The 22,499-nt window shown below is 42.5% G+C and overlaps 1 protein-coding gene across 1 annotated transcript in view; it reads right to left on the reverse strand.

Moving 5' to 3' along the window:
* The window catches only part of LOC139751591 (protein turtle homolog B-like), a 900,734-nt gene that overhangs the window by 755,706 nt on the left and 122,529 nt on the right, over positions 1-22,499 (reverse strand). The window lies entirely within an intron of this gene.

The following is a 22,499-nucleotide window of genomic DNA, read 5'->3' on the forward strand; positions in this document are numbered from 1 at the left end:
TTCAGCCTTGCAATAACATAACATGTCGGACATCACCATTTTCTAAAAACTAGCAGTGTTTTATAGGTGCCTTAATTAACTTTCTTGCGAGCAGCTGTTTCACATCTATAGGAGTTTTATTCGCGCAAACATGGAATACTGCCCCCACATCTGAGGGTGTTCACCCTCCACCTCCCTATTAACCAGAGCGGAATCATAAGTCTTCCGTCTTATCAGTTCCCTTGGCATCACATCTCTTCAGCCTTTCCTATCCGTACGCCGCGATGCTGTTGTTCTCTCTGTTCTATAAACATGTAGTCCTCAGCCACAAAGTTTGGACCCGTGGCTTGGCTGCCGCATCCCACAACTTCTGTGTGAAGAACGGTCACTCGAGGATTGGCTGTCCTGATTCCTCCTCCTTTCCTAGAACAACGAAGCTGTGGAATATTCTTTCTTTGGTCTCTACCTCTTCATTGAACCTTTCACCTTTAAGAGTCCTGAATGATTTCGACTTTCTTTCTCTTCAACTTTTTTCTTTCACCCAATATGGTCTTGATTGGGTCATATCATTAGTCCAAGTTACATCGGTCACTAAATATATATGTCATTCAAACCTCCAACAGTCAGGATCGAACCCGGGACCCCTGTGCAACAGGCGGGAGCGCTACCGCTAGGCTATGGTCGCTCCTAATAAGGAAATGACTATTCGAATACTATGTACTCGAATACCCTTCGTCTCACGTTGGTGAGACGAAGGGTATTCGATGGTGAAAAGGTCTTCAAAAGATTCAGGGACTAAACAACTTGGTGCAAAATAAGAAATCAAAGTAGACACTTCTAAGAAATGATGTTAAGAAGTACTGTTGGAAGATAAGAGATGTGGATGAATAGAAGAAACTGAGTTATAAGATACATGAATGTGTACAGTATAACAAATTTCCAAAAGTTGCATGATAGTAGAGAATGTTCAAGAGATGAGATCCAGTGGGTGTAGACCTCCCTCCCCGTGTAATACGGGTAATCACAGGTAGGTAATTACAGTGGGTAATCACAGGTAGGTGATTACAGTCAACAAGATTGGACGGGAAGCTTGTGCTAGGATTTCTACCAATTTTGTGCTGAAAGTTAAGAGTATATTTAGAAAAAGTTTGGGGCAAAAATGAATTCTAGGAAGGAAAATCATCATTACAGCTGCAACAAAGTCTGTTAGATGGAAGTTATATAAAAGAAATATTGATGGCTTTTCATCAGAGGAGGAAAATATCCTCAAATAAAGACAATCAACTGAGGCCATGAAGGAGAGATTTGTTGTCGATAAACACAGAATCAAAGGGCACAGATTATGGATGAAAAAAAAATCAGAAATTGAGGAATCGAATAGAAAATATAAAGGAAAGTGTCATCAAATGGAAGTGGAACTTGAGGATATGAGAAATATAATAATGAAATAATAAACTCACGAACCTAAGGAACTTAGGGAGAAAATAAACACGGCAATAAATGTGTATGCAGTGGGAAGCGTCAGAAAGAGAGAGAGAGAGAGATCAACAAAAGGACATGTCCATTACATAGAGAGCAGAGCCTGTTGAAGAGTAATGGGAAACAGGAGCAGATGCTGGAGCTGAACAAGAGAAACGGGTGCACTGATTGACCCAGAGGAACACAGGCCTAGGGGAACACTGAAACAAAGGGACGTAGCAGATCACAAATCAATGATATAGATGATAATATACACGGCTGGAGAGGTGGAATTATCGGGGAAATGTATGGGGTGTCCGATGGAAGGTGTAGAAAGGTCCATAGCATTCAGGATCAGTCCCTGTTAGCGGAGATGGAGATTTTAGGAAAAAAGAAAAAGACATGGAGATTCATAAAGTAACAATGGAGGACACAGGTGACAAGCAAGATGCGCCGAAAGGGAGAACGTTTGTGGAAAGGAAAGAAGGTAAAGAGACGTAAGACTGATAGTAATCAGACTGGAAGAAAACCACATTTCAAGCCAAAAAGGAAAAGGAAGGAGAAGTAAGGAATACTCATTAAAAAGACATGTCAGGTGCAATTTCCGAGATGAAAAAAAGAAAAAGGAAACTGGCAGACACAGTGAGGACAAGAAGGAGATGAAGGAACGATGCCCATCTGTGTATGAGAGTTGTGTCGTCAGGAAGTACTTCAGCAGACAAAGAAAACCGAGAACGGAAGTGAGAGAGCTGTTCATCAGGGGTGTGAGACCGAGGGAAGTAAGAAACAATGTCAGAAGACACAAAGATGAGACACACAAGATAGCAGACAGCAAACCAGCCTCTCCACCACTACCTCAGGAAAGTCAGGAAAGTTTGGTGATGTGAATATCAGACACAGTTTGCGAAGTAGACGGGTTAGTATTAAATCGAAATTGCCAAGTCCAGGGGTCGAATTAGGAAAAATTAACCTGATGATGGAGACAAAACATATTATACTCTGTACTAATCTGCCCAGAGGAACAGACAAACAGGAAGAAAGAAAACAAAGGAGGAGGAGGAGGAGGCCTGACCCTCTTGAAACACGACAGGAAAAGGCTTCAGGAATACTGCTGGGTAATACACTCAAGCAACATAATGAAAAGAACAACCGTAGGAAAGGAATGCATAGAGGTGTTGATAATACACAAACCTCTAAAGAATTTTCTTGGACCACTGCAGTCATGCGGAGGTAAAAATGGTGGAACAATCTGGATGGTGCGGGAATCAGTAACATAATTACTCATTACAGATGGTAAAGGTTAGACAGTGAAGTATTTCTGTTACCGGAAGAGAGACTGTAAAAACCTGGACTCTCAAAGAGGTAGAATAATAAGAGACAGTTTCCTACACCGTGTTCAAGATGACCTCTTGTATCACCATGTCACCAGCAAGCTTTAATGAGAGGAGCTGATGCGCCATTATTACAAGACTTTATCTTTACCAATACTATTGCGGTAATTGAGAATAACAAATATGATACACCAGTCATAAAGTGTGTTCATGCAAAGCCCAAGTTAGACTTCGTGATACAGGAGTACGAGAAAAGATCATCGGGGAAACCAGCCTCCTATAAGAGAGATCATCATAGTAACTACAGAGAGATAAACAATATCTTATGAAACATTAACTGGGGAAAATGGAGTTCTGTAGCCATGGTACACATTGTCGTTATGGAAGCTTCCCCAAAACCCTAAAACGAAGGAGTTGGGGCGTTTGATATCTTTTCAGGCAAATAATGAGGAAAGTTTAGAAATTAACGACATATGGCTCAATATAAGATGGCAAATGTGAAAATTCTAGAAAAGACATAAGGAGAATTCTTAAGGGGATGGACCCATATGAGGCTCAGAGTCCTGAAGAAGCGTGCAGATATATCAGACAAACCGCTTGAAAAGTTTTTCTATATGTAGCACGCGGAAGTTATGGTGCCAGACCTCGTACTTATCTTTATGAGCAGAGACTGGCAAATTGCGCTGACCTGCAGACTAGCTACCCTGACGAGTGTAAACAGTAAGACTCTACGAAAGATGATCACAAAGCAAGCAAGTCGCTGCTTTCAATGAAGACCCTAACTATGTGAAGAAAAAACAAGCATTCATGGAAAGTTCATGCAATAACAGATCTCTTATACTTCCACGAGAGAGTAAGCTCAGTTCGAGACAAAAGAGGAGGATGGTAGGAGGGCTTGTGTCTGGAGTGCCACTGACGGTACAGCATGCAAGACGTTGGTAAAGAAGATGGACGGATCTTCAAGCAGAAACAAGAAGATTCAGTCAACGTATAGATGGATATATTGACAGATGAGAACAAAGGACAAATATCAGGGGAAAGACCTCTCGATTGTGGGTTACCAGTGGCCGGCCACAAGGCTCACTATGGGAACTACTGTTCTCCTTGATCCATGTACACGATCTGGCAGATGGAATGGAGCTATACCTCAATATGTCTGCGGATACGACCGTAGTAGTGAGGTAAATCATGACTGATGAAGATTGCCTTTATCTAAAGTAGAACCTAAACAAATTCTAAAGTCTGTCCGATGTATGGCTGATGAAATTCGACCGGAGTAAATACGAAGTAATGGGGAAGGGACGCGGAGGAAGACTTCCTCCATACGGGTATTATCTAACAAGAAATAAGCTGCAGGAATGTGTTTGTAAGAAGGACTTGGAATCGAGATTGTAACTTATTTCTCGTTAGACCTCCACCTGAAGACATTGCCATGCAGACACACAACGCGCAGGCGAATATAGCACATCCATTCAAGTAAACGGAAGGGGAAATATTATCAAACTTCACATTGTACATAAAGTAAGAACTACAATAAATTTTTCAAGTAAGGTCAGCATATTCAAAGAGACACAAAGAACTCAGAGAAGGTCATGTGTAGGGCAACAAATGCAAGAGAAGAATAAAGAGGAACGAGTAATAGTGAGAGGTAAGCGCCCATAAATTTGTCCAACTCTAAAGAGAGAAGAGTAAGGGGCGAGTTCCTCACAACCTTCAGGTTTTAAATCTAGTCTGATGATGTCAGCGGTGAAGTGCTTCTTGGGAGACGTATAGAGCTGGTTATCTTCACTATTAAGGGAGTCAATGGGCGGGATAATTAGGTAATAAAATTGTAAATATTGCCACCATCCAGAGGTTATGAAGGTTGTTTGGTGGTTAGGGACATTTTAAGAAATGAGACTCCATAAATGTAGGACAACCTCCCTAGAATTTCACAAGCAGGAAATTACAAACGGGTAGTTACACACACACACACACACACATACACACACACACCAAAAATACAAAGACAAAAAATCGAAGTGTTAGTGAACGACAAGAGGCTGTGCAACAATGATCAATGTCAGCAGAAAAGAAATTGTTTGTATTTTTGTGTTGATGAAGAACATACGGATGTGTGTCACTTGATTAATTACGACGAAATATCAAGTGTAAGTCATTCCTGCCGCCAGCAAAGCCTTAACCCACATACATCATCTCCCCACACGCCTCACCTGTTAACCCCCCCACCAGCCTTCCTCACGAGGCGCTTGTTAACACGAGGTTTATGTGTCAGCGTTTTACATCTTTCATTTATATCCGCGTTTTAATTTCCAGTGCATATTAGATTCTCTTTACTGCAACTTCCTAGAATTCCGACACAGACTTGTACGTTTTAACATTTAATCAATTTACACAGAATACTTGTACATAAAACAAGACTGGCTGTATCCATAATCTAGCAAGTTACCTGTATTAATGTCTGTATCTATGACTTCATGACAACGGCTGTAAGGACTATCTGTCCATAGATAACACATCACTATGTATAATCAGTCATTCCCATCAGCGTTTCGTATCGCATAAAATCCCAGTAATCTATATATCAAGTTTGTCTCGTTTGCAGAGAGTTCATAACCGCACCAGCTCTGTGGTATAGGAGGGACGTGCCTCGAGAGTCCAGTTCAGATTTTAACCTTTTGACTTGTGTTTATCTTGTCATCAGCGGCATCTTTGGACGCGGAGCATTTTGTGTTATTTTCACAGTATATGTTAGCCAGACTTCATATCACAGTGCTTGGGATTATAATACGTTGATACGTGAAATGGAAGGAAAAACACAGTCAGCCTACGTGCGCTGGAAGAACGAAACAAACGCTTTGAAGGAACGTGATAAGCACTTACTTGAGCCTTAAGCAACGCAGCGAGGGATCTGTAGTCATAATGGCAAGGAGTCCTATAGCAAGGGATGTCATACGAAGTCTTATTTTCATGTATATCGAATCCATTATATTTTTCCCCAGCACTCCAGCAGGTCACCAGTGTTGTGTGTGCACTGGAAAACTGGCTTCATTTATTTCTAATCTTACAAAGCTCTCTATACACAGAGTAGATGTCATTAAGTGTTTACTGAAACCTGCTTACCAGGTACGTCATGGAGTGAAACAGCCGACGTGAGTCAGAGCTAAGGGTACTGAAGCACCACAGACTGATCCTTCCTCTGTCAGTCACACAGACCGACCGCCCGGAGTATTACGGCGAGGTGCAAACCCTCCCAGTTGTTTGCCTTGGTCTCCACTAACAAACAACAATAACAAGAACGGCTTAAGGCTCTGGATGATGTCGAGGACAAGGAACATGAAGTTCATGACTCCATCATCTGAGGTGAGCTGGATGAGTTCGTCAGGAAATCTTCCAGCCATAAACGATATAATTTTAATTATGCTCAGGTGAATGATGCGCCTCGCGTGGCAGAGAACGTCTGTGATGGTGTCACTAGTGATACTCTTCCGCTGTGTTAGTACCAATCACATACCAGGTTCGATTCCCGGTTGTGGCAGTCGGTCCACAGTCAACCCAACTGTTTATCCACCGTTAGGGATCAGTAGATAAAATGGGTACCTGGCTCAGTCTACGGTGTATATTATATATATATATATATATATATATATATATATATATATATATATATATATATATATATATAGAAGCAATAACACAGCTGCATCTAGCAGTGCTAAAAGGTCATAACGCCCTCTATCTCCACCTAAGAGCCACTCACTATCATCTGTTCATTTTCAAAACATTAAAATTTACCCCCGTAATATCATGGATATGTTGAGTAAAGCCATAGCCTCCACTGTATTAGAAATATTACGTAAACCACATCACAAACTCTACTAACCAAAAGCTGTTAGTGTTACAGAGGTGCCGTAATTATTCCCCTTATTAGCAGCCACATTATTCCATATGCGCAGGCATTTTATTTACCCATGAATGGAGTAGTGCTCACATATCCGGAGGGTTCTTCCTCCACTCCTCTGTTAACCAGAATGAAAACAATAGCCTTACCTCTGGTTAATTCGCCCGTAATCTTCTCTTCAACTGCCCCTCTCTGTAAGCCGCGATATGCTACTCTCTCTCTTTTTTTTTTTTTTTATTCTACAGGTATCGTTTTGATCACTACTTTCGTGAGCTGTCTGCACGTGCCCTCGCATCCAAGGTTTAGACTCGAGGTGCACCTCTGGCTGATGCTGCTTCCTACAGTTTCTGTGTGAAAAAAAAAACATCATCCTCTCGAGAGCTGACCGTTATGATACTTCATTCTTCCCTCGAAGAACTAAGCTGTAGAATATTCTGTCCCACTTTTCATTCTGTCCCTCGTCCTATAGCCTTACTATCTCTCAGTCAGGTGTATACACCCACGGAGAGTCAGGTGTACACACCTGCGGAGCCTTGATCATTACATTCTCTCAATTTGTCTGACTAGAGTTGGCTGTTCACTGGGGTATGTTTTATACGTACCTTGTCAGTCATCCAGATATCGATCGCCTCCAGCTTAAGCTGATGCAGACAACTGATGGACAGAGCTCCCGGATGGGAGCGAACCTTAATACCAATATACATTATACATTAGTCATAAAATTGAGGAGCGAGTGTATAACTTGCACTACTGACCTGTACAAAGTAGATATGGAAAAAGGCCATAGATGTAATGATCGCTGATGATTTAGAGGCAAGTTTATTAGTACACAGAAGCAGTGAGAATGCGAATATATTTTCGGGATTTACAGGAAGGTTATTCGAATTCAAGTCTAAGAAATAATTCTTTCTGGTGCGTCCCCCCATCTTGGATGGTGTGCCCAGATTTGGTCATCCAACTTGAAGAGAAGAAAAGAATAGAAAGAACGAGCACAAAACAGCTGCTGTGCGTAACCAAGATTTATCATATTTCATTCTTACGTATGGATACAAACTCGTGGGTAAACCTTCTGCTCCGAATGTGGGACAGAACCTCTCTTCAGTGGAAGTGATGACATATGGACTGACCTGCCAGCCTGTGTAGTTGGAAGCTTCATTATAGATACGTTTCAGGATAACCTTGACAAACCCTTCGCTTCAGACCCACGACTGACATTATCTACGTAGCTACATGCAGAATTCATCGGTATTTCTCCTTCATTCATTTATCAGCGTTTCTCTTGCTTCCTGATCCTCTTCCACAATCACAAACTCTCTGGAAGGAACCCAGTGTTCTGTTGCCGTTTCTCTTCCTCTGTATTCCTTTGTATCTCACGAGCAGGGGTCATGTTCCACGCCATGACATACCCATTTCATGTCAACCTGATATACCCCCCATGTTGAAGTGATCACCTCATGTTAACGTGACGATCTTAAGTTGCATTGATCTTATAATGTTGAGGTGATCATTTATGTTGACATAATCCCCTCATGTTGATGATGTCATGTTGACATGATTCATGTTGATCTGATCATATCTTGACATGTTCCCCTTAGGCTGATTTGATCATATATTGACATGATCCCTTCATGTTGCTGTGAGCCTTTCATGTTGATATGACCTCCTCATGTTAATATGGCTATATCGTATTGACATGATCCCCTCATGTTGATATGATCATATCAAATGGACATGATTCCCTGATGTTGATGTGACAATCAATGAGAGGGAGGGTTGTGGCAGCAGTAGTAGTACCGGCCCTTACCATGACCTTTCCCTCTCAGTTAGACTTGCCTCGTCTTTCTGTTCACCACACCAACATTCATGGGCTCTCTAGTAACCTCTCCTCTGTTGAACACCAGCTGTCTAGCACCTCTCCTACTATCTTGCTTCTCTCTGAGACACAGTTGTCTAATGATGTTCTCATTAGCCCCTATTTCATATTTAACTATAACCTCCACTCACGATTTCGGTTCAACACACCTGTTGCACGCTTCTTCAGTAAACTCAGACAGAATATCTCAGTGGGACACAAATTATCTCGTTAAATTCAATGCCTCCAAGACCCAGTTTCTACGCATCTCTCTATCGAAAACTCCAACTCTCGTCTCTCGGTAATTCCACCTCTTGACTCATTGAACATATTTGGTATTGCTGTAACATCCACGCTTTCTTGGAAACCCCACATTACAGGAATAGCTAAGTCTGCCTCTAAGAAACTGCGTGTTCTGTTTACATGCGAGACTTCTCTTCTGAACAGTTGCTCCGTTTATACAAGTTCCTGATTCGTCCGTATATGGAGTACTGCTCTCACATTTGGGGTAGTTCCGACAGAGTCGAGTCGAAATCAGTCTGGATCATAAACTGTCCACTGACTTCCAAACTTGAGCCCCTTGCCCTACGCCGTAATGGTGGTTCACTTTTCCTCTATATGTATTACTTTGGCATTTGCTCCCGAGACCTGGCTGCTCATGTGCCCACACCACTAGCTAGACCACGCAACACTCGGCAAGCTGCTGCGTCACATGATCATTGAGTAGCCATCTGCAACTCAAGGGTGAGGCCATTTTGATATCTGTTTCTTTCCCTACACGTCGAAGCTTTGGTACGCTTTACCTTCATGTTTTTCCCATTAACTATGACCTGGCACATTTCAAAAAACAGGCTTTTCGCTTTATGAAAACTTCGTAAGTACTTTCCTTTGTCTTTCCTTTCACCGCTTAATAATTCTTTCTATATTTCAAGTAAGGCCCGGCCTTGATGTGGAACTTTTGTCCCTGACTGGAGCCTTCAGCATAAAAAGAAATATCATACTGACATGATCCCTTCATGTTAACGTGTTATGTCGACATGATCTCTTCATGTTAACGTGTTATGTCGACATGATCCATTCAAGTTGAAGCGATCATATCTACATATCACATTAACATGAAGGGATCATGTCAATATGATATTTCTTTTTATGCTGAAGGTTCCAGTCACGGATATGTTGGGGCCGGACCACCATACAATGACCTGTTTACATGGTGACCTTGTATACCACCAAATGTCAGACACTAACATTTGAAGAGTAAAAATTTCCACTCCCCATAATAATCGTTCTTACAGAAATGTCAGACTGGATCACTATGAAAAGTTTGGTGGTTTGTTTGGGCTCCATGCCAATCAAGCTGCCAGGGTCATTAAGGCAGTCAAACGTCAAGCTTCATCCATCACACTGATAAGTCCTCAGTTGCTAAGGATAATGCTAAGGTCACATTCGTTACCACAGGGTACATGGCTCATGTCAGGGTAGAAACATCAGGGTCCAGCCAGAAGAATTATGTAAAAAAAAAAAAATCTATAGCTGGTCCAAAATCATACCGGCTGTTGAAGGGTATTATATGATATATATATATATATATATATATATATATATATATATATATATATATATATATATATATATATGCACAGAAGTACACAAAGAGCGAGTTTATCAAAGATGCAGGTAAACCCACAAGAAAAGGGAAAGAACCAAGTGTCAGACGCTTTCGTATCATTGTATAATCAAGACTAAATACAGACACACACAACCAGCCGCCACTGAGTGAGGCCGGAATATGAATGAAGGAACAGATGAAGTAATTAGGCACAGGTCATCCTCGATAACCTCACCTTTCTCGAATTACAACTTCAGGTTAATCTAAGTTCTGGAAAACATTTCGATTATTTTTCCATTTATAAAGTCATCTAATTTGTATCGACCAAATTACTGATTCGTATCAATACCTCTACTGTGTTTGATAAGAGATGATACAAAAATATCTATGTATCCATTATTGCATGTGGTAACCTAAACACTGCTCCGGTCACTTTGATAACCAAAGTCTTTGAGGTGGACCAATATACATAGATCCTTAACCATAAACTATTTTCATGTCTAACCCTGATATCAAAAACCTTACCAGTTTGTCCAGTGTAAAACTGATCACACTATTTACATGGGATATTCTACACACAACCTTTCTGAGAATTTACAGAATTTCTGATAAGACTTTATTTGACATTATAAGAAATTCTATAACATCTCAGGAGGGTTGTGTGTACAATATCCCATGTAAAAAGTGTGATTAGTTTTACATAGGTCAAACTATAACGTTCATGATATCAGGGCCATCAAGATCCACATCCTCCAGTCTCGCTGATTGAACCATCACTCCACTGAGCAAAACATCAACCAATATAGGCAACACATACAAGACATATATGTCTCACGCTAAAAACAATAAAGCAACACAAACTAAATGCCCTTAGAACACCAGCTGGCACGAGATTTGGACAATTCATCCGCTCCACTTTGAACTGCTACTCACCTGCCTGGTCTTCTGTCCCCTCAGGAGCGAATATAACAAAGCTACTGCAAACTACACAAGATAAAGCACTCAGAATATTCCCAAACACTGATGCTATCCGACTCGAGGTTCGTGTCCTGGCAAACACCATTTTCTTTCTTTCGCCTATTGCTCTCCTAATGCTATGACTTCCTTAGACTATCTAAACTCTGCCATGAGATTCTAACATCCTCTCACCCGAGAGTCGAGATCCTCTACCTATGCCTAAGATGTCAACGTTCATCACTGGGAACGGCTGAAGTCCCATACGGATGGTGAGGGGATGGAAGACCCCATATTCTCTAGTCTCAGTGAGCTAGAGCATATTATCGCCCATCCTACCCATAACGCTGATCGATGTGACCACTGTGTCTTTCACCTCTGATTCTTCGCGCCGTAGCTAAGCAATCACGCCACCAGTTGGTTCATCTGATCACACTCTCATGAATGTATCTATTTCAGCAGCATCTTCCCCTCCAGCAGCTCCGTCTTAGCGTGAATATTGGCACCTCAACAAAACTGGTGAACAAAGTACGAAAAAAAAATTCTGACCTTCATTTTGAAGATTACTCTCTCTCTCTCTCTCTCTCTCTCTCTCTCTCTCTCTCTCTCTCTCTCTCATGTGGTGGTCCTTATGTCGCCGCCAAACCAGGTGAAATCTGGCTGTTTAATGCCTACAGGACCCAGTTTCTGCCCATCCATCTATCGAAAACTCCCTATCACTCTCCTCTCTCCTTTGATGTATATGTAATTCCACATCATGCCTCAGTGAACATACTTGGCATTACTGTAACATCCACACTATCTGGGAAACCCCATAAAAATAGCAGAGTCTGCCCCTAAGAAACTGGGTGTCCTATTTAGATGTAGAATCTTCTTTTTTTTTTTTTTTCCAAACAGTTTTGCTCCGTTTATACAAAGGATTGATCCGTCCTTATATGTAGTGCTGCCCTCACAGCCTGGATGGCTCTACCTCTGCCTCTAGTCGGGTTTAATGCGGCCGGACGTATCCTCTCTCCCAAGCTAACTTCAAAACTTTACCCCACTGCCCTACGTCACTATATTGCTTTAATTTCTCTCTTCTATAGTTATTACTTTGGTTTTTGTTCCCGAGAGCTGGCTGCTTGTGTAACCCCCACCATTAGCTAGACCACGCAATACTCGGCAAGCTGCTGGTCCCTGGGACCCCAAGAGTGGGTCGTTTTTATGGATGTTTCTTTCCCTAGACCTCGAAGCTTCGGAGCCCTCTACCCTCTCATGGTTTTCCTAATAACTATGATCTAGCACATTTTGAAATATTTTTCAATTTCACCCAAACCCGTAACTACTTTCCGTTCTCTCTTTTTCCCTTTCATCAAACTTTTAACATTTCAATTAAGACTTGGCCTTGGTGTGGACTTCTGTCCATGACTAAAGATTCTAACGCAACAAAAGAATCTCTTTTTTTTCAGGTTGTGAGCAGCTTGCCTCTCCCTACAGGCCCCCAGTGAGGAAGCGAAGCCCTGGAGCAGTCGCCAGCACCTCCAGAGACAGGTCTTGTCTCATCGGTGGTCCAGTGCTGTCCTCGGTAGCCCGAATTCAATTCTCGGACGTGCAATGTAATTTACACAAACACACACATTATATATATATATATATATATATATATATATATATATATATATATATATATATATATATATATATATATATGCCACAACATGCGAAATGGATGGGGTTGTTAGGGAGGTGAATGCAAGAGTTTTGGAAAGAGGGGCAAGTATGAAGTCTGTTGGGGATGAGAGAGCTTGGGGAGTGAGTCAGTTGTTGTTCGCTGATGATACAGCACTGGTGGCTGATTCATGTGAGAAACTGCAGAAGCTGGTGACCGAGTTTGGTAAAGTGTGTGAAAGAAGAAAGTTAAGAGTAAATGTGAATAAGAGCAAGGTTATTAGGTACAGTAGGGTTGAGGGTCAAGTCAATTGGGAGGTAAGTTTGAATGGAGAAAAACTGGAGGAAGTAAAGTGTTTTAGATATCTGGGAGTGGATCTGGCAGCGGATGGAACCACGGAAGCGGATCATAGGGTGGGGGAAGGGGCGAAAATCCTGGGAGCCTTGAAGAATGTGTGGAAGTCGAGAACATTATCTCGGAAAGCAAAAATGGGTATGTTTGAAGGAATAGTGGTTCCAACAATGTTGTATGGTTGCGAGGCGTGGGCTATGGATAGAGTTGTGCGCAGGAGGATGGATGTGCTGGAAATGAGATGTTTGAGGACAATGTGTGGTGTGAGGTGGTTTGATCGAGTAAGTAACGTAAGGGTAAGAGAGATGTGTGGAAATAAAAAGAGCGTGGTTGAGAGAGCAGAAGAGGGTGTTTTGAAATGGTTTGGGCACATGGAGAGAATGAGTGAGGAAAGATTGACCAAGAGGATATATGTGTCGGAGGTGGAGGGAACGAGGAGAAGTGGGAGACCAAATTGGAGGTGGAAAGATGGAGTGAAAAAGATTTTGTGTGATCGGGGCCTGAACATGCAGGAGGGTGAAAGGAGGGCAAGGAATAGAGTGAATTGGATCGATGTGGTATACCGGGGTTGACGTGCTGTCAGTGGATTGAATCAGGGCATGTGAAGCGTCTGGGGTAAACCATGGAAAGCTGTGTAGGTATGTATATTTGCGTGTGTGGACGTATGTATATACATGTGTATGGGGGTGGGTTGGGCCATTTCTTTCGTCTGTTTCCTTGCGCTACCTCGCAAACGCGGGAGACAGCGGGGAAAAAAAAAAAATGGGAAAGCGACATTAAGATCACAGGGAAATGAAATGAGCGACAACTTATAGAGATAAATGTCTAAGGGAATTCTTCACAAATCATTATACACAACGGAGTAAAATGCAAGGCAATCCAAAAAATATGCGACACACACACACACACGAGAAAGCTTGGAAACAGTAAATATTAGCAAACATGAAAAAGCGAGTAATATCAACGAAGGCAGGGGCTTAACCCAAGAGAACGAAAAATGTCGAAATATTGAGTGTATAACAAGATAGTGAGAATTCAAGCTTAAGGGAAAAGTTGGGGAAGTCAAGTTCCTCACAGAAGTGAGGAAGACCCATATGATGAAGCAGGTGCGAGCTTTACATTAGCATGAAGGTGCTCGTGGGATATACACGTTGTGTCCCACCCAAGAACAAAGCAGGAGCTACCGTAGGATGGCAGGATGTAATCCCATTGATCAATGAGAAATTGGTAGAGCTGGTATGGGTGAATGGCTGTTATGTGAGAGGAGCCGGCTGACCCTAAGTGACCAGGTGAAGTATGCACACGTACAGCCACCCTCAGCATGAAGCGGTGATGCCCACTACGGTGTAACAGGGAAGTGATGTCAAGTGATGAAAACTTCACGGCAGACGTGGAAGACAGTCTCAACCCTCAGCAAAACTCCCCTCCTCCTACACTGAAGAATAGACGGCTGAGACAACGGGCCACATCAATATGATAGGTCGGTCGGCCCAGGAGATAGAAGGCTGGCTGACCGGGCCGAGCCATGTCAACAACAGGGCGATGCATGTTGTCACCAGATTTCGTTGGAGTCATGCAGTCACACATACTGTTGCCTCTCGTACAGCTAAAACATTCTGAGAAGACAGGCAGATCACGTCGCCCGTGAATGACAGCGATGATAAAGGCAGACGTTTGAGTAAGGCACGAAAGGCACTACGTGTATAGGGGTTTGTCTCTTCACCCCTAACCCGGTAGCAGGGGTTGTATGTACGTAGCCCAGAAATGGTGGGAAACATGAGAGGCCTCGAGGTTACATATCTACGGCAGGTGAGGCTAAGTTAACAATGTCAGTGGAGCAAGATGACCTCCCCCCTCCTCACCTCCGGGCAGTGGGGCCGCAGTAGCCAGCGAGGGGAGCTGAGGATGTTAGTTGATGGTGTGGTGTGCAAACTGCAAGTGGGTGATAGGGCAACACCAACACAGCAAGACGACAAGTTGCGCACCAGGCGGTCGCGACCAGAACTGGAAAAGGCGTCACTCAACATAAACACACCTTGAGCACAAGACGCACAGCAAGAGTCAAAAAAACTAGAGGCAGGAGACGCAGATCCATTGAAAGTTTGCACCCTGTTCAGGACAAGAGCTAACGTACTCGGTAACAACACAAACACATCCACACGCAAATATATTATCCCTGGGGAGAGGGAATAAAGAATACTTCCCACGTATTCCCTACTTGTCGTAGAAGGCGACTAAAAGGTGTGGGAGCTCAGGGCTGTAAATCCTTCCTTTCAGTATTTACTTGTCCAAAAGAAAGAGCAAAAAAGGGGACCAAGTGAGGATTTTTCCCTCCCGAGACTAAGCTGTCTGTTCTTGGCGAAGAATAGTCAGTTGATATACAAAGAAGATGCGTCTTAGCTTCGCCTCTTGTTTGTATATCATCTGACTGTTCCAAGTCTTCTATCTCGTTCTTGTATCTCCTCTGACGATATGATCATTACACGAAAGTGCACTTGGGAACTTACTGCGTTTTAATTTGCTTATGGTTTTCAGCAATTATTAGATCACTCGCACCACTGCGAACTATTCCAATATATATATATATATATATATATATATATATATATATATATATATATATATATATATATATATATATATATATTGTAAAGGAGGTAAATGCAAGAGTCCTGGAAAGAGGGGCAAGTATGAAGTCCGTTGGGGATGAGAGAGCTTGGGAAGTGAGTCAATTGTTGTTCGCTGATGATACAGCGCTGGTGGCTGATTCATGTGAGAAACTGCAGAAGCTGGTGACTGAGTTTGGTAAAGTGTGTGGAAGAAGAAAGTTGAGAGTAAATGTGAATAAGAGCAAGGTTATTAGGTACAGTAGGGGTGAGGGTCAAGTCAATTGGGAGGTGAGTTTGAATGGAGAAAAACTGGAGGAAGTGAAGTGTTTTAGATATCTGGGAGTGGATCTGTCAGCGGATGGAACCATGGAAGCGGAAGTGGATCATAGGGTGGGGGAGGGGGCGAAAATTTTGGGAGCCTTGAAAAATGTGTGGAAGTCGAGAACATTATCTCGGAAAGCAAAAATGGGTATGTTTGAGGGAATAGTGGTTCCAACAATGCTGTATGGTTGCGAGGCGTGCGCTATGGATAGAGATGTGCGCAGGAGGATGGATGTGCTGGAAATGAGATGTTTGAGGACAATGTGTGGTGTGAGGTGGTTTGATCGAGTAAGTAACGTAAGGGTAAGAGAGATGTGTGGAAATAAAAAGAGCGTGGTCGAGAGAGCAGAAGAGGGTGTTTTGAAATGGTTTGGGCACATGGAGAGAATGAGTGAGGAGAGATTGACCAAGAGGATATATGTGTCGGAGGTGGAGGGAACGAGGAGAAGAGGGAGACCAAATTGGAGGTGGAAAGATGGAGTGAAAAAGATTTTGTGTGATCGGGGCCTGAACATGCAGGAGGGTGAAAGGAGGGCAAGAAATAGAGTGAATTGGAGTCATGTGGTATACAGGGGTTGACGTGCTGTCAGTGGATTGAAGCAAGGCATGTGAAGCGTCTGGGGTAAACCATGGAAAGCTGTGTAGGTATGTATATTTGCGTGTCTGGACGTGTGTATGTACATGTGTATGGGGGGGGGGGGCCATTTCTTTCGTCTGTTTCCTTGCGCTACCTCGCAAACGCGGGAGACAGCGACAAAGTATAAAAAAAAAATATATATATATATATATATATATATATATATATATATATATATATATTTCCAGGAGACAACCCCTTCCATCCCTACCATCCTCGTGTCGTTGTCCATCTGCTTCACGATCCCCTGTATGGTGAACTGGAGAAGATCTCCGCCCCATCAACATTACGTCATACACTGGGCGTCACCTTCCCCCCCGCCGCCTCCCACCACCATTCTTGTGTTGTGGCTACAAACGACCACCACCGCCCCAGCCCTCCTTGTATCGTGGGCTGGACACGACCTGCGCCCGTCATCCTTAATGTCGTCGGCAGGAGACGACCCCAGCCCCAGAGATCATAACGTTCGTAGGATGAGACCGACCCACACACTCCCACAATCCTTGTTTTGTCGGCTGGGGACGACGACCTCCTCCTCCTCCTCCTCCGTACCATCAACCTTGTGTTGTCGTTCCTGTTGCCAGTCATTTTTGTGTCGTGGGCTGGAGAGTATCCCCGACCCCTACCATCCTCGTGCCGTGCACTGGGTTCGACCCCTGCCGCCCCAACCATCTTTGTGTCGTTGCTGGGAACGTCCTGGGCCATCAGGGTGTCGTGGCTGGGGACGAATCCCACCTTATCATCCAGTCGTGCCCTGGGGACGACCCCTTATCCCCACCATCCTTATGCCACTGCCTGGGGACAACCCATCCCTCCATCGTGGGCTCGGAGGGCTACTCCTTCCTCCACTGACCATGTGTCTTGTCTGACGACACTCCCGCTCCCTGCATTCCCTGTGTCGATCGTTAGCTGGTGCGTACGACCCCCGCCAGCGATGTGTCGTGGGTTGCGCCAACCCACGCCCTCCCCATCCTTAAGTCTTGGAACCGCCCACTCCCCACTATCCTCGTATCATGGGTTGGGGTCGACCCCTACCATCTTCCCATGTGGCTGGGGTGATCCTCACCCTATCATCACGTCGTGGGCCACAGACGACCCATTTCCCACCATTCTTGTTTTGCGAGTTGGGGACGACCCCCTCTCTACAACTCCTGTCTCATGGGCTGGAGACTACTCCTCTCTTCCGTCCTTGTCTCGTAAGGCCGAGGACGACCCTCCTTCCCTACCACCCTCGTCTAGTGGGACTGGAACGACCCCCCATCCATCCTTGTCTCGTGGGCTGGGGACGACCCCTTTTCCTACCACAACGAGTTTCGTGGGTACAGCTTCCTCCCTCCCCACCACAGTAACACACAATACGGCCCCCGTGTTAGCCTCGCCTGAACGGGTTCCTCTGATCAACATTTCACAAATCTATCTCGGCGGTCGCACAGCCCGTCCCGCCCACAAGGTCCCGACACTCGTCAAACATTTTGCCTCAGAATTGTTGGAGGGGAAAATTGTACCAGCTGATGACGGGACGCTGGCGTCCTCCAGCCACAAGAACATCGTACCAGCTGTTGGGACGCTGTCGTCCTCTAGCCACAGGAACATCGTACCAGCTGTTGACGTGAAGCTGTCGTCCGCCAGCCATCGTAACATCGTACCAGCTGTTGACGTGAAGCTGTCGTCCGCCAGCCATCGTAACATCGTACCAGCTGTTGACGGGAAGCTGTCGTCCGCCAGCCAGCCACAACATGTCTCTCTGGCATCTCTCACTTGTATCTCTCTCGATGTCTGACACAGGAAGACCCCCAGTATATCTCGCTCTACCTCTCGCTGAAATTCTGGAATAAATCCCCCGGGAAAATCCCTCAGTAATCCCTTGTGTAAATCAGCCGCAGTTAGGGATAATCCCCTCTGGATGCTGCCTGCTACTGTGTTTCGTCCTGGGATTATGTACGGCGCATCACCAACTGCTATATTAACATTATTAACATGTGATGTTTGTCGTACTAATAATATTAACACTCAGGTGATGATATTCCTGATGATGATGAATAATAACCCTAAGGTGGTATCTGCCATACAAACATCATTAGTATTACAATGATAATTGTTATAACATCTAGAGTGAAGTCGTAATATCGACAGCGACTGTTATCATCGGAGACAATGAACGGAGTCGTAGTTACTGTAAGTAGTAGCAATATGAAGACAACTTCTCTTATACTAATATCTTTTGAAAGATGGGATGATAATTCCCATACGAAGAAGAATAACAATGTGGTAATACTTCTCACATTAACATAATCAAGTTGGTCAGTTAGCGGAGTGAAGGACGAGCTTACTGCTTGTGCACTCTGGCTGCTGACCACCTCCTGTGTTCCAGAGCGAGAGAGAGATTTTAATCTTCCATTTCAAACTACTCCTTCCTTTGGCCCACCTCTTCTTCCTATCCTCTGGCCACCTTATTAACGAACAGAAAGACAGATAGAGAGACCGACAGACAGAATAAAGAGGCTACCAAAACACTTATGAACAAATCCTGACCAATTGAACGTGAGGGAATGTTCGTAATGGAACTTAATTAATTTCAGAATCGTAGGGGACCAAATTTACGCTATATATGTACACAACGCTGTCCAAATATATATATATTCACCTTGTTCACATAAGCTTATGATACGCTCATTGTATGTCTTGGACACACGTGTTTACCAAATGGCGTCCTAGCTACGTCTCTTCGTTGTATATCAACTGACTTCTATTTCTCTCTTGTGTCTCCCCTGATGACGTGATTATTACACGAAAGTGCACTTGGGAACTCGATGTTTCATTTTCCCCGTGGACTCATAGGAATAGAGAGAGAGAGAGAGAGAGAGAGAGAGAGAGAGAGAGAGAGAGAGAGAGAGAGAGAGAGAGAGAGAGAGAGAGAGAGAGAGAGGACGACCAAAGCCAAGGTACTATTGGTATATAAATCATTCATTATATTCCACTCAGCGTCTTAAATATACCTTCGCCCATCTTCAGAAGTCTGTTGCCTGAAAATCTTGATATGATAAAGATCATAAATACAAGTTGATTAAAGGTTTTTTAAAACTTACTAGAGTAACTAATATTGTCAAATAAGTGAATGACACTTACAGTTTCCTGGAATCATGAACCACAAAACATCCACAAGTTCTCTAGGGTTTCCAGGTATCGTCTCTCTTTATGGATACGAGTATTTTACTCAGAAACTGATTGAAAGTTTTTTATAACTCGTCTGGATGATGAAAGATCATAACACATTTACTAATACACAGTTAAAAAAAAAAACTTCGGAGAATATCCACACAGTGCAAAGCAACAGTGAGTTTTGCTCTAGAGTTGCCAAAATGGTTCACCCAACACAACGTCTGTATCAACACTGATTCGTTTTCTTGGTCGTTAACTCACACCAAGATCCGTTAACTTAACGCGACAAAATTTTCCAAGACTGGCAAAAAAGTCACAAATATACTTTACATCAGTTATGAATAACCGATGTGAGAGAACAACAACAAATCAGGATTTACCCATCTGTATAGAAGAAATCTACCTGGAATACGGTGATCTTAACAGAAAACGTTATGTCATTATGGGGAGGCTAATGTAACTCAAGTTTATCTTATTACATGCACAGGTACGGTTGTCTTATTGCTACCTACTTCAGGTTTGATTTGCCTGCTATTTTGTGATTCAAGTACTCTGATGTCTAAATCACTGTCACCATGATCTATCACACAAAAGTTATCGAAACAATCTACCATTGCGCTGGTGGCAGTTCCCTAATTGAAGAGCGAGGTGGGTTTGTCACGAGTTGGTCAGTTCAGCAACATCGACCCAGGTGTTCACTATAACTTTATAACATTACAACCAAGACATGAAACTTTATAGATGATATGAGACATAAGCTCCTTGGGCACTGGATCCTTGGTTATAAACTGTGAATGAGTTTATGAATGTAAATTCTAAAATGAGACGTGTCGATGGTATTTGGAAATCAATCTACTGACCTGTTTTCTAATTCTAAAACTTTTTTGTCCATTGAAAGGTAGTATGATATACCTAACGGTTTATAGATAGACTGATAGACAGACATAGATAAAACCACACGAGAAATGAAATGGTAGCAGTAAGACCTTTCGTTTATCACATCTTTAGGCTAAGTGTGACAGACAGATAAAGTAACAAGCAATATATGTGCACAGAAGAAACTCAGGTGGTTGTGGAGTTCAACAAAATTGACAAGTCAGGTCATAACAGGTCAACTGGTCATTCCTGATTGACACCTCAGGTCACAGCAGTTCAGCTAAGACCGAAACCTTTTACATACCAAATCTGATCGTTATTGAATCACAGTAGAATGTCTATAGGACATGTCTATGTTTTGATCATGAACTTTATAGATTATACAAGATTCTGTTATTCTATCCAAAGAATACTTAAGTTTACCAATGTAGCGAGCACTACTCCAGTCAATGTGATGGTCCTCCATAGCTTTATGATGTAATAAGACTTATTTTCTTGACCATTCTTGTCTGACCTATGTAATATCTCTCACAGTCTTTACATATATTCTTATATACACATCCAGTCATGTCTTCAGGGCTGTTCTTCATTGGGCTGTCTTTTTTAGTATAACTATGAAAAAGTTATCTTTAAATCTAATTCTTTAATAACTGGCATATTTTCCAAAACAAAATGTCATTATAAGGAAGAACGAAGTTTTCAATTCTATTACCATCCTGTCCACTCTATGGAGCAGTATCAAACTTCTTCCTTACTATGTCATGGCATTCATTCTAAATGTACATTGGGTACAGAAGTTTGCTCTTCTATACTTCACATATTTCTGAGCTTTTGGTCTATGAATTCTGGATCTACAATCTTGTCAACTCTGTGGTTCTACCCCTAATATGAACTCTGGCCAGCTCTTTGATTATAATCTACCTGAGTAGTATAAGCGAATCCTTAAACAAATTGAGAACATAAGAAACTGATAATGCTGAATTAGCAGTCATGTACAATGATTCATGGTTGAGACATCTACCACACACATGTGTGTATAATATATATATATATATATATATATATATATATATATATATATATATATATATATATATATATATATATTGGAAAGGATCACAATTTTGCGCGTGATCAAGTATATTCCTACGAGTCCACGGGGAAAATGAAACACGATAAGTTCCCAAGTGCACTTTTGTGTAATAATCACATCATCAAGGGAGATACAAGAGAGAAATATAAATCAGCTGATATAAACGAAGAGACGTAGCTAGTACGCCATTTGGTAAACATGTGATTGTCCATGACAGACAAATTGTTTACAAATCTTATCGATAACAATAAAGCTATCCAATTTATATAGACCTTCACTAAATTTAAGGTTATAATTCCTTGTGTATTCAATGATAGAAGATTCAATGATATTTCTTGTGGTACTGGAGTTAAGAGTTAATAACTGAGATGGCATTACTCCAGTTAATACAATGATCGTAGTTTTTAACGTGATCAAACAAGGCATTTGATACTTTTCCTGTTTTTATACTATATTTATGTTGCTTAAGTGACAAAGATCCTTACCTGTCTGCCCAAGATAAAACATATCACAATTTCCACATGGCATTTTATAGGTGCATCCAGGAGAATTTTCTGGCGAGTTCCTGATTAAGATATCCCTTATAGTATTATTGTTGCTGAAAGCAACATTTACATTAAAGGATTTAAGCAACATGGGCAGTAAAGTAAAATTATTATTAAAAGGGGGAACTGCTTACGAATTTCATCAACAATAAAGCTATCCAATTTGTATAGACCTT

This window comes from Panulirus ornatus, chromosome 11 (genome assembly GCF_036320965.1).
Source record: "Panulirus ornatus isolate Po-2019 chromosome 11, ASM3632096v1, whole genome shotgun sequence".
NCBI lineage: Eukaryota > Metazoa > Arthropoda > Malacostraca > Decapoda > Palinuridae > Panulirus > Panulirus ornatus.